The sequence below is a fragment of the Crotalus tigris genome, unplaced genomic scaffold, assembly GCF_016545835.1.
Source record: "Crotalus tigris isolate CLP2741 ecotype Arizona unplaced genomic scaffold, ASM1654583v1 scf7180000017881.257975618366:2651188, whole genome shotgun sequence".
In the NCBI taxonomy this organism is placed as follows: Eukaryota; Metazoa; Chordata; class Lepidosauria; order Squamata; family Viperidae; genus Crotalus; species Crotalus tigris.
The window spans coordinates 1,157,179-1,171,688 of NW_024096698.1; positions in this window are offsets into that span (position 1 = coordinate 1,157,179).

A 14,510-nucleotide genomic window follows, 5' to 3' on the forward strand; every position below is an offset into this window, starting at 1 on the left:
ACTGAGTCAACCTTGAGCCCCATCAGGATCGAATTCCAGGCTGTGGGCAGAGTTTGCTTTCAATAGTGTATTCAAACCACTGTGCCACCAGGGCTCCTTATGCTGCAAATAATACTAAACTCATTCCTTAATAGACATAATAGCACTATCTATGTACAGTATGAGACCTAGTTTGGTGTAGTGGTTAAGGTATTGGGCTAGAAAATCTGGGAGTTCTAATCCCACTGTAGGCACAAAGTCAGTTGTGTGAGCTCGGGCCAGTCACTTTCTCAGCCCTTAGAAAGAAGCAATGGCAAACCATTTCTGAAAAACCTTGCCAAGAAAACTACAGGGACTTGTAGAACTGCCACCATTGAACAAAAGAAAAAAAAGTACTAAAAGAGATAGTAGGAGTTTTATTGGACACACATAAACAAAATTTTATGAGGTAGAAAATCCCTCTCAGGGAACGCCTAACGTGCAATCATCATGAATATGCTCAGAATGCATATAGAAAGGGATGGAATATCATGGTAGATATGATGGAATACATTGTTCCTGAAGAGAGCACAGTTGCCTTAGCTGGGCCTGGTGTTTAGGCATCTCAGATAATATTGTGCAGGTCTCAGTTTACTTTAAAACGTATGTACCAAGTTATGGAATTTGATGAGTAGCGATGAGGTCCTCATCGCTACTCATCAAATTTCATAACAGCCGGAAGCTTCCTTCTAGGGAAGTATCAGCCTTGTGAAGCAGGCCAGACAAGAAGTATACCTGGAAGTACTAGCTTACTCTTTTACTGTAGTGTTAGATTGGCAAAATATTGCAAACCTGAAAGCATATATCTTCCCCCACCTCACCTTTATATTTTAAGATAGCGGCCCCCAACCTTTTGGGCACACCAGTTCGTTGAAGAGCGGCTTTTCCATGGACCAGAGAGGAAGAGGTTTCACATGCTGCCTGCATCCTGCGGATGGGGCTTCACTTGTTTGTGCGGCTGTTTTTGGCATACCGCAGACCAGTGCTGGTCCATGGACTGGGGGCTGGAGACCCCCAGTCTAAGAAACTAGGGAGGCCCCTTCATTCCTACATTCCTTCTGTGGACTCGGCTGCCATTTGCCTGACCATTGTCTGCTCTGTGGCTTTTCTCCCTGTCTCCCATGTACCATTGCAGGAAACCACAAAAGCAAATTGTTGACATGTGAATGATAATAAGTTAGGTACCCAAAGTAGATTCCATGGTGTCATTTGTGCTATGAGGTCATGGCATATATTTTGACATAATTATGGTTTGTTACTTATTCCTCTAACAAATTAGAATCAGAGGCACATGTGCTACAGCTAATCCACTATTGTAATCATTCACTGCCTTACAATTTCCTGCATTTTGATGCATTAGGATGACATCATAATAGCCGAGAAAGAAGACATTTGGGACTGTTGTAGTCCCAGTACAATATAAATGCATCTAAAAGGCACTAAGCTTGTATACACACTGATGTATACAAGAGTGAGTGATTGTGGGTGCACCAAGGTACACTCACGTGTCACCTATCCTCCGTGAGCTGCACTGGCTTCCTGTGGGTCTGTGGACACAATTCAAGGTGTTGGTTATCATCTTTAAAGCCCTTCATGGCTTAGGACCAGGTTACTTAATAATAATAATAGTAAAGTTGGAAGGGACCTTGGAGGTCATCTAGTCCAACCCCCTGCTCAGGCAGGAAACCCTACACCATTTCGGACAAGTGGCTGTCCAGTCTCTTCTTAAAAACTTCCAGTGTTGGAGCATTTACTGCTTCTGGAGGCAAGCTGTTCCACTGATTAATTGTTCTCACTGTCAGGAAGTTTCTCCTTAGTTCTAGGTTGCTTCTCTCCTTGATTAGTTTCCACCTGTTGCTTCTTGTCCTGCCTTCAGGTGCTTTGGAAAATAGCTTAATTCCCTCTTCTTTATGGCAGCCCCTGAGATATTGGAATACTGCTACAGGACCGCATACTGCCGCATAGTTCCCAGAGACCGGTGAGGTCCCACAGATTGGGCCTCCTTCAGGTCCCGTCGGCCTGCCCTTTCTGCTTCCTGTTGTTGCAAAGTTTCTGTAGAAATTCAAATGCTAGCCTAAAAAGGGAAATTACCTTGAAATGGTATTTCCAAAGAGAATGGTAGCCGTAGTCTTGGAACATGCAGACCAAGAAGTTTCAGATTATAAAAATATATGTATTGCCATTTTTAATCCCCTATTCATGGCTACAGTCCACACACCAGTTGCCAGAGTTAAACAAAACCCTCTGCTTTAGATATTGAAATTCAATTCTTTCCTATTAAGGGAGATAGAGAATTGTTTTGACGAGGTTCAGTGACTAAAACAAACTTTATTAAAACAATACACACAAAAAAAATGCTCCAGGCAGCGGTGTCTATAGGGAGAAGCCCTGAAAGAAGATGGCCGCAACTCTTAATCAAAGCCCTGCCCTTTTTTAAAATGTGTATTGTATTTACTTTGATCATGCAGTCAGCTTTCTTGACATTCATTTATAAACACTCCAGCCTTAATACAAACAGAAACAAAATATTTTCAAAGAGATTAAAAATTTAAATTGGATTTAACTCGCTATTTCACAACTCAAGATTCTATAGAAATGTATGAATATACAGTTCTCTTGTATGCAAAAATAAAAGATGGAAGAAGATTTTAGCATAGTACAATGAAAAAGGACTCACTTTTCATGCAATATTTCTGGCTAAGTATTTGTACTGATTTTATTCAAAGAGAGAGTTTCCCAAAACAGATATCCTCCCTATTCTTCCTGGGAATTCCAGTAAATTAATTCTCAGGCTGCTGGAAAGAAGGAAAAACATACAGTAGTTCTTCTCAGCCTCAGAACTCAATCTCCAGTTTTGCCTTTGGAATTCTCCCTTTGTTTTTTTAAAAAAAGATGATTTTCTGTCTCCAAGTGTGCTTAGTAAGATCTATTGACTCAGCTGCATTTAGCCTGCTCAATAAATAAAAGTTAAACCATGGTTTAATTGTACATCTTACTGTATTGTAAGGGAGAAGCACGTTTAAACATGAGGCTGCTGTTTCCCAAATAGCTATTAATGAAGTATCCTGGAAGAAGGTATTTTCACTAAGAATTTTAACAAATCCTTAGCAAAAGAGAGTAGTGTAGAATGTATGTCACTCCTCACTATGCTAAACTTTAGGCTACAAATTGCATGACACACAACTGCTATGTCCACATCACACAACTGCTATGTCCATATCACAACATTTACTAAATCCTAATATTTATAAAATATAATGGTTGGTTTCACATAATGTTAGTTTATTCAACAGGATGTGATTACACAAATCTGGATGTCTGTGGAGATTCTGTCATACAAATCATGGTTGTCCTAAAGGTGCTTTTTCAAGAGGCAACTGGACTTTCTTGTTTTTCTCTTCTCATCCAAGAAGCTTCTTCAGCTCTGAATGGATGGTGAGGAATGGAAGGATTTATATTCCTTTGGAGACAGCTGGTCATTTGTATTCTTTTAGAGAGTCATTGAGGCCATTTCAGCAATTCCAAGAAGGTTCCACACCCATTTGCACCATTCAGGTGACCTTGAGGATACAGATAAACCACCAAATGGCCTCAACCACTCTAAAAGAATGCAGATGACCCGCTGTCTGCAAGGAATATAAATCCTTCCATTCTCCACCATCCAGTCAGAGCTGAAGAAGCTTCGTGGATAAGAAATGAAACATCTTCAAAGAAAAACAAAGTCCAGTTGCCTCTTGAAAAAACACCTTTGGGACACACAAACCTGGATGTAGTCAAGTTCCTAAATCCTCCATATTTCTGGAAACTCCTGGCTTTCAGAGATCCAAGGGATTTTATTAAGTCTGCCTAGCTATTCCCTTCCTTTCTCTTCCTTGAATAATTAGCGTTTTCCTTGTTGCTATGTAAACATTCTTTCAAGTTAACAGACATTTACTTGTAAGTAGTACCTGCTGACTACAACTCACTCTTTGTTCCTTCCTTTACCCCCATATCTATTTATTCCTTGACAAGGTAAGCTTTTCCTTGATTATCCTGGCTTGATTTTGATTCTAATTTAAATACCTGAAATTCTCCAGCTTATATTTTTGCCTTCTCCCTTGTAACCTTTGACACATGATTCTTTAATGGTTAATCAGACTGTAATCCAGTACAGGAATCCATACGTAAAAAGAGACAATTAAATTTTATTCAAGCAATATAGCAACTACAAATACATTACTCATAAGATATAACACAATGCATTCATTTAGAAAGCTCTACTACAAGCTCAATTTCAGTAAATTGGTCCTAGGATTAGAATTTACTTTCATTTTGTGCCTACAAATCCATCTCGACTCCTGGAGTCCTCTTGGACAAATCAACAGTTTTCTTGGCAACATTTTCAGAAGTTGTTTGCTGTTGCTTTCTTCCTAAGGCTAAGAGACAGTGACCAGACCAAAATCACTGAACTGGTTTCATATCTAAGGCAGGTATAGATCTGAAAGTCTCTTGCTTTCTAGCCTGATACCTTTAACCATTATACCAAACTGTCTCTCAAGGCTACAATGGGTCACCTAGTCACATAATGATGGTAACTCCTTGAACTAAGCTGTGGCTGGCTAACTTGTGACTCAGTGGCCACAAACACTGAATAATAAACCAACCAACACATTTTGGCATTTCACGTTACATGATCCCAGTCCACATGGTTGTTTAATTTATTTATAATTTAGCTAATCTAAAGTGTGGCGACTGATCTAAGAGATTCACCCTTCTCATTTCAGTATATTGTTTGAACAACATGTTTAATAGACCATGATTAATGTAATCATGGCTTAATATGTTGCATAAATGCAATCCGTATTGACTCTTGATATCTTTGTGAAAGTGGGAGCTTAGGCCATAATGGATATGCTCTAGATTAGAAAGACTAAATTGTAGCTGAAAATATTTGGTCAATTGGGCTATGAATAAATGAATCTAACTATGCCAGATTAATTTGTCTATTTCTGTATTAGAAGATTGAGTGGTCTCTGGTGCAGAGCTGTTTTCATCAGTTTAGGCTTAGGCTGAAATCCTAGGTATGATCCTCTCTGGAAATATATACAATTATTTATACTCTGGTGGAGCCTTTCAGAATGACAAGGAAAGGAAAGCAGAAATAGAACCAACCACCCTTCAGGAACAAGTTGTGTAGCCAATGAGACAACTGTCAAATAAGGTCCCAGATGTTGATACTTTCCCCCATTATCTACCCACAGTTATCACAGCCTTGTGCCAGAAAATTTAGGAAATGAATACATGGCCACAGGTTTGGAAACAATCAGTGTTCATTTCCTTTCTTAAAAAGGGCAATTCTGATTGCTCCAATTACTGCACAATTGTCCACATCCTCACCCTCACAAGATTATTGTCAAGATCATACAACGTCTGGTGCCAACCATGCAAAGGAAATTACTAGTTGTTCAAGCTAGTATCAGAAGGAGTCATAGCACTTGTGACCATATTGTAATCTAATCTGGATCATGGAAGAATCTAAAAAATATCAAAATAGAATAGAATAAAATAACAGAGTTGGAAGGGACCTTGGAGGTCTTCTAGTCCAACCCCCTGCTCAGGCAGGAAACCCTATACCATTTCAGACAAGTGGCTGTCCAGCCTCTTCTTAAAAACGTCTTTAAAAGAACATCTACATCTGTTTTATTGACTAGCCTTCAGTTGTAACAATCACAACCACTTGTGGAGAGTCCTAAAAGGCCTAGGGTTTCAACACATCTGGTCAAATTGGTACAGTCACTGTACACAAATCAGGAAGCCACTGTGTAAACACAATGAGACACTGATTGGTTCAAGAGAGGCAGGATTTGCATTCTTTCACCTTTCTTATTCAACCTGTATTGGATGTCGAAATGATCATGAGGAAGCTGTAGAAACAAAAATAGAAGAACAGATTGGAGGAGAACATCAATCTTTAATATGCTGATGACACAAGTCTCCTAGAAACCAAAAACATCTGATCAAAAAAAGAAAGTGAGAAATTTGGCCTCTTCCTGAACATCAAAAGCTCAGGACCACTGTGAGGAATGGAAATGTCAAAATAATAGTTGATAGGGAAAAGACCAAATGCATGCAGGAATTCAATTTCCAAGGAACACAGATTGATCAAAGCAATGAATATGGTCCAGAAATAAAGAGTTAAATCACATTGAGTCATGCAGCAATAATGAACTGAGTATGGAAAGCAAGAACATCAGCTTGGCAACTAAATGCAGATAAACCTGCACTATGGTGTTTCCCATAGCTACCTTTCATAATACCAACTTGAAAAAGTTGGACCATGAAAACAGCTAGACAGTAGAAAAATTGATCCATTCGAGCTGTGTTGGAGAGGCTTCTGCACTTCAGACAGCAAAGGTGACAAGAAAGTATTGGAGCGGAGGCTTCTGTGCAGCTAGCGCCACAGCCAAGGGATCGAGTCGATCCGAACCCTACAGCTGACTTCTCTCTGGGGACCCTAAATGGGCCCAAAGCCACCTCGGAAAGGTGGCAAGGAAGGAGGGAAGCCCCACCGATCCTGGGGAGATGGTGGTCAATCCGGATGTCTGGGGAAAGCTCTCCAAAAATCAACAGAAGAAAGGCTAGCATCATTCGTGACTCTAGCCCAAGCTACATGCAGCCGAAGCCAAAAAGCACCAAACTAAGCGTGATTGTAAACAGCGTGAGTGAACTGGGTAAGAATATTAATTCTTTCTCTTCTACCTGACTGATTTCCTGAAAAAAAAAAAAAGAAACCCAGAAATATAAATCCTCTGAAAGTGAGGGGGGGCTATCTTTGTTCCACCCTCCTCTAAACAGAAGCAGTGAACTAAGTTTACTGAGGAAAAAAAAATAAAGAAAATTGAAAAATGGACGGGTTGTGACATCTAGTGGTGGATGAAAATACTGCCCTAAATATACAGCCCAGAAAGAAAAGCCTGTTGTGACCTTCAGGACTTTGATTAAATAAAGAGCAGAAAATAAAACATTGTGGACTTCTCTATCTGAGAATTATAAAACTTAGAAAAAAATTGACCTTCCTGGATTATAAATATTTTTTAAATTGTGACTTTAAACTGATGGGCAGAGAAAGGATTTTTGGTTGTTATGGAGCATCAGAGATCTGCGGAAAGAACATATCAAGAAAAAATAAATACTTACCAGGAGGAAATGTATGTTCTGTTACAACAAATGCAAATGATATTAACTTCAAACCATGAGGAAATTAAAAATGAATTTGAAAATTTAAATGAATGCATTCTGAATTTAACATCACAAAAATCAGAAAACAAAAAAAAAAGAGAGGGATCATGTAAAGTAGACAACTGAATACAAACTAGTGGAGATTCAAGTGGAGAAGGACTTACAAGAAACATTGAACATGGAAAAGATAACTTCTATTCTAAGACCAAAAGTAAATTTGAGGATAAGGAAAAAGATTTGACAAAATGGATTGCTGACCTGTTGGGAGTACCACAAGAAATGGGGAGACAAGGGATGATGAGAGAAATCTTCAATGAATATGAAGAGGCAAAATCTTTTTTCAAAGACATGTTTGATTTGCCTACTATATCTACAACAACTTTTACAAGATTATGGAAAGACTCTTTGATTCAACGGAATATATTGATTGGATCAGATGCTTGGAAAAAGAAGAGGGCTAAAGTGAGAATTGAGGAATTAGATGATGGGCTGTATCAGATGGAATATTTAAAAATTAAACACTTGTTTGAATATGATTGAAGAAATAGAAAGATTTTAGTTTAAGAGGGATGAACCCTCCAACTAAGACAGTATTTTTTCTTTTCTCTTTTTTATTTTGTTTTTTGATATGAGAAATATAAAAATGTTTGGGATAATCAATAGAAAGGAAATGTTTTAAATATTTAAATGTAATTGATTTTAAGAAAATTCCAATGGATAACTTAAAAGGGAAAAATGTTTTGAATAGAGTTAAAAAATTAGATGATTGGATTTATTAAATGGAACATTTAAAGATTAAACATAGGTTTAATTATGGATAAAAAGAACAGAAAAAATTTGGAAATAAGTGTAAACTAGTTCAAGAGGGATATGTATTTTAAGTAGTATATTTTCTTATTTCTCTCTCTTTTTCTTTTTCTCTCTTTTCTTTTTCTATGTTTTTCTTTTGTGTCTTTTTCCTAGTGGTTTTAAAACATGAAAATAGATTTAAATACTTTAAGGTAATTAACTCTGGGAAAATGTTAACCAGTAGAAATGTTTTGAATATTGTAGGGAAAATAAATTTAAATAAGAACTGTAAACAGGATTCATGATGAGGCAACCAAGATGACCAGATAAAAAAGCATGATATTGATGTGATTATTATTGGTAGAAATGTTAGAAAAATCTTTATATTTAATTGTTACCTATCAAATTAATAAGAATTGTATTAATTTAAGATTGCAGAGAAAATATTATTGGAAGAGGCTGTCAAAAACCATGGTGGTTGAACACGACCAAAGTGAACACCAGACAGAGCATAAAATAAATGAAAGAACCCCAAAAAGACTGGAAAATGTTGAGAGCTGCTTCATAGAATTGTTGAGTATCAGGCATAATTGAAGAGATAGTACCATTAGTACTGTTTCAGTAAGTGAGTACGTTGGGCAGCCTTTGAAGATATGCAAATGTAGCAGTCAAGTGTTTTCATAGGGACCAGAAATTCACACTACTGTTAATTTTCTGAGAAAAATTTAAAATGCTTAGCAGAACTTTAAAAATCCTTTTACACTTTGAGACTCTAATTTAACATCCCTCTGCCTGACTCTGTCCTTAAATCAGAGGATTTCCTTAGCACATACTCTCAATCAGTATTATCTTCCTTTGCTCTCATCCAATCAGCTGTGCATCTCCCCAAAGAGAAATGCTCATTATATCAGTGCTTTTTCTTTCTGGCAACAGGTTAATGCAGAGTGTTAATTTTCTAGGTCTGTGCTTTTCTAATTGTGTTACATGCTGGCAGTTTTAATTCTTTTTAATTCTGGCCTGTTTAGCAGGTAACTTTGTGCTGTCTTATCAAGCTGCTGTTGCATTGTAATAATTGGTTCTGTATTTTCTTCTTTACTGCTATAGTAGTTTTTAATATAATTGTGAGTGCTTTAGAATTTGGCATTTTATTGTGTCTAACAGAGTGACTGACCTGAGGTCACCCAGCTGGCTTTGAGCCTAAAACAGAACTAAGGCTTCCAGACTTCCAGTTTCTAGACCAGGGGTCCCCAACCTGTGGGCTGTGGCTTGGTAGTGAGCCATGGCCTGCTGGCCACCAGGCAGCGCACACATGTGTTCATGCACATACCCCATTCATGTTAGCGCCATGGGCGCGGGGCATAAAAACAGGATGCCGTGCTGCGGGGTGCAAAAACGGGCTGCTGCCAGGTGGCAGGGCACAAAAATGGGATACTGCCATGCCTCAGAGTGCAAAAATGGGGTGTTGCTGCACTGCAGGGCGCAAAAACAGGTGCCGCCACACTGCGGGAGGCAAAAATGGGTGCCACCGTGCTGTGGGGTGTGGAAACAGGACACTGCTCAGTGCAAGAATGGGGCAGGGCTAGTGAATATCATGTGGGCGCTAGCCCTGCCCCATTTGCATCATGCGCATGTGTAAAATGCTTCCCCCTCCCTTTCCCTCCGGTCCGCCAACCAAGAAAGTTTGGTGACCTCTGTTCTAGACTGATGCCGTAGCCGTTACACCAAACTGGCTCTCTAACCTTACCTTAAATCAGACATGTCAAACTCGCGACGTCACGTGACGTCGCACAACGTATCGGGACTGTTTTGCCATTGCTGGCAATAGAGTGGGTGCAGCTTCTGCATGATGCATCCGGCCCGTGGACCGGCAGTTTGACACCCCTGCCTTAAATCAACATAATTTGTGAAGCATAATCACAAGTTATCCAAATAATATAGTATTTTAACCAAACTAATATAGGTTGAGAATAATAATATATGAGTCCTAATTAGACTTTTAGATTCTTAAAAATTCACCAACATATCTAGGATAATTATTTATTGAGGTATTAATGACTTTGTTTGCAAAATATGACATCTTAAGGGAGCTTGTTTAGCTTTTTGCTTACTGCAATGTGTGAACCCACTGTGGATTAAGAATCATGGTGGATTATACTTTCCCAATCTAACACCCAGATATGTTAGAGCAGACATATCAAACTCGCGACGTCACATGACGTCGCACTACGTATCAGAACTTTTTTGCCATTGCCGGCAATGGGGTGGGCGCGGTTTTGCGATGATGCGTCCAGCCCACGGGCCAGCAGTTTGACACCCCTGTATTAGAGGGCAAGCCTCATCAGCCAGCAGAGCAGATATCTTGGTTGATGAGAGTTTTAATTCAATATTCTTGGAGGACACCAAGATAGTGAAGGCTTGCTTATGATTTAATGTGTTATGTGAATCTACTCAATTATAGTTTAATTGACAAACCATGATTAAACAATGAGAATCGTATATCTAGTCAGTGTTTTAAATGGTATCAATTCCCTTGGTCTCACTCCATGAGAGAATGGGCCATACTTTCCACTATTTATGTCTGTCCCACTGAACTAGTGTCATTGATGGGACTGGCACAACTACAGATTTTCAAGTTCACACAAATCCAAATTCATTGACACAGGTTTGCTTTTAGTCAGATTGGATTAACAGTGTCCTAGCTGTTATTTGCCTTGGTGTGACAACCTGTGTTAGAATGTTTTATGCCTTGCCAAAATACACATAAAACAAACTGTACTAATGTACTAATATTTGGAACCTAGTTGTGTAAGAGATTTTTTTTAATTGCAGTATTATAACTTTTTTCAAGATTGAGAGTATGCATTTTGGAAGAACTGCAGAAACTGTTGGCAACAAGAATTCATTTTCTAAGTCAATAGCAATTATAGGGATCTGTGAGTAAGAAAGCAAGGGGATGTAAATGATGAAATGTATGTTGTTACATTGCAAGACAAACCATGTGACTTCACACAACGTCCAACTTCAAGTATGAATGTCTGGGGTTTACATCATAATGTTTTATTTTTTTCCACCAGTGTAGTTTGTATCCAACATATATAGCATTTATAATTTTGCAATTAATTTCTATACTAGGAGCAAGAAGCAATATCCATGGGCTGGCAGCGGGGGAGGAGGATAAATTGGGCACTGCAGTGCTGCTTTCATCACAGCTGTGGAGTCCTAATGCAATCCATGCTCTTTTTTTAAAGTGCATTGCAACGCTGAACACACGGAAGCAGGAGAGCTTTCAGAGTTACTCTAATTTCTCATTCTGATGAAAGAGGCAAGATACTGTAGAAATCACTAGAAACACAAAATTTCATTTGATTACTGAACTCATTCTGCAAATATCAGTAGTCATTCCAAAGGGAACTAACTCTTAATTTGTTTATTTACTGAATTTCTACTGCACTACTTTGTTTCTTCAACAGTCAAGGAGGCCAGCAGTGATAAAAAATGTAACTAAAGCAAGCTTTAAACCATTAAAATAAGGATTAAAATTAAAAATTACAATGCAAACACATGGAGGAATATATGCATTTTTATCAACATCATCGTAAATATTAAAGAGTATTGATCCAAAGGCATCTCCTCTAGGGAGTGCATTTCACATACTAGAAGCTATACAGTTAAAGTCAAGCTTCTGGGGGTGAAGGATCCTCAAAATGCCCACTCCTGAGAATCTAAATCAGTAATTGTCAAATATTTGGCTTCAAGACTTATTTACATTCTCAAAATAATTGAGGACCCTAAAGAGCTTTGGTTTTACGTGCACTATATCTAGCATATTGATTTACTAGAAATTAAAACTAAGAAATTTTAAAATGTGTATTTAATTGACTTTGCAGACCTTGTGAAAATGTCTCAAGGACCCCCAGGGATCAGAAAACCACACTTTGGGAACTGCTACTCTCAATAGAAAGGTTCAGAGTAGAAAAGGTAAATCCTTTAAGAGTTAGATTTGGGGCTCAAGCTGTTAAAAGCTTTAAAGATCAATATTAGTAACTTTATTTTGCCCAGAAGGCAACCAATAGGTCAGGGATCTTCAAACTTGGCCCTTTTATGACTTGTGGACTTCAACTCCCAGAATTCCTCAGCCACTATGCATGCTGACTGAGGAATTCTGGGAATTGAAGTCCACATCATAAAAGGGCCAAGTTTGAAGACCCCTGCAGTAGGTGGTCCAGGCATTATGTGATCCCTGCACTTTGTAAATGTAAATTAGGATCCATATTTCACAATTGTGTATTTAATTTTAATTGTTCAAACTGTTCTGTGAATAACGTCCTTATGGCACTTTTATTACACAGGTACACCAACCTCCTCTCCATAAAGTGAGCCATTTATGCCAAGGTTCAAGGTTAGAGACTTCTTCATCTCCTGATTTTCTGCCATCTAGATGCATAGTTGATCACATATTAACCAGGAACTTATAAAGTAGGAGGTTGTTTCTTTATTCTTATTGGAGCTTTAATGGAAATAAGCCTTTTCCCCACTCCCACCTAAATATAATCATGAAAATGTCCTGGCAATGTTTTTTTTTGTTTGTTTGCCGTGTCCTGATGACATTGCTTTTAATGCCCTCAGATCATGACTTAAATCATCATTAACTACTGTGCAATATTTTCTCACTTATTCTGGCACTGCCAAGATCATTTGCAAGCTGTTTGACTTTGACATCCAGTTAGACTGACTTAGTGTTCTTCAATCCTGGAAAACTTTTAAGATGTGTGTTCCTGGGAAATTCTGGGAGTTGAAGTCCACGCATCTTAAAGTTGCCAAAGTTGAAAAGCATTGCCTTAGAGCAGTGGTTCTCAACCTGTGGGTCGGGACCCCATTTGGGGTCAAATGACCATTTCATGGGGGTCGCCAAACCACGCTGTCCGCCATTTTTTTCCCTTTTCCCTAGTTGTCCTACTCCCTCTTATTGGTGGCCACACCCACTTGGGGGTCACCACAATATGGGGTGGTGGTATTATGGGGTCATGGCATTAGAAAGGTTGAGAACCACTGCCTTAGAGCATGGGTGTCAAATTTGATTGTGTCATTGCCTTTGCAGAGCTGGGGTGGGCATGGCCTGTGTGTGATGTATCTAGCCCATGGGCTGCCAGTTTGACACCCCTGCCTTAAAGGGATACCACATAACTATAGTAATTAGGAAAAACAGCAGAAGAGGGAGTGCAATAATAGGGATAGTAAATTTCTCAACATGATTTTCTGCTAACCAAGGAGAGAGATGGAGAACAGCTCATCAGTGGGGAAACATCTACAGAGTCAGAGTAAAAAGCAGCTCTTTTGTTTTGGAAAAGAGGAATTTTTTTTTTTTAAATCCCTAGGTTCCTACCCAATAACTAATACATACAGTAGATGGGAAGCCTTTGGCCAGGTATTGCTAAGCTACAGCTCCCAACATCCCTGGCATAAACAGACATGAACAACTGTGTGGTTACTGAACGGTATTAGGGAATGAATTGTAAACCAAGGAGATGAACGTTTTGTTGAAAACAGTTAAGTCTCCTGTGTCTTTAAATGTTACATAACAGGAGCTGAACCTGCCTCTTTCCCCACCACCCAAGTCCTTGCTAGACAAAATCTTATTGATTTCCTAATTCTCTGCTAAGTAGCTTGAAGAACGGAAACTTCTTAGAACAAAGAGTTCCCAAAGGTGGAGCAAAGCTTTCATACTAACTCCCCACCACCACCAATCTGGGGACAAGGGGCAGTGTGACCTCCTGGCTACAGATTTCAATTTTGGATACACCCTGCAATCTGAAAGCCCTTACCTTAATTGAAAGTAAATAGTTAAACGGAACTGTTTTCCTGCTCCAAGTAGGTGATTAGTAGATTACTGCCATTAATAGTGATAACTCATTATTAAAGCAATGGTGATAGCAGAATTCATTATTATAGTAAATGCACTGTTCTCTAAAGCAACTTTGTAGCAGATAACACCCAACAGCAAATGGCATGTGCAGTTTGTGTTATATTTGCACTCCTGACCCTTTAAAAGTAAATCTTACTGTTCGATGAGGCTTACTCTCTAGAAAGTATACCTAGGTGGGCAATCACACTGTATAGATTTCAAACTTCCCGTTGTGTTTGAAAGAGGTTGCTTACATAAAGGGGGAGGGGAGTAATGTAGCTTTGGTTCGCCATTACACTGCATAAGTGACAGAAATCACAATTTTTTGGCAGGGTTTTTTTTTTTCCATTTCCTTAACTCTTTCTTACTTCAAGGAAAGGGTTAGTTTAGGGCCGTGTTTCTCAACCTATCGAACTTTAAGAGGCCAGGGACCTCTGGGAATTAAAATCCACACACCTTAAAAAGTTCACGTGGTTGAGAAACGCTGCTCTATGTGTAACATCATATTGCAGGAGGAGGCTTGAGGCCTGGTTAAGCAGACAGCAGCATCTCCCCTGCAAAGTTTGTCTCGAGGAGGCATCTT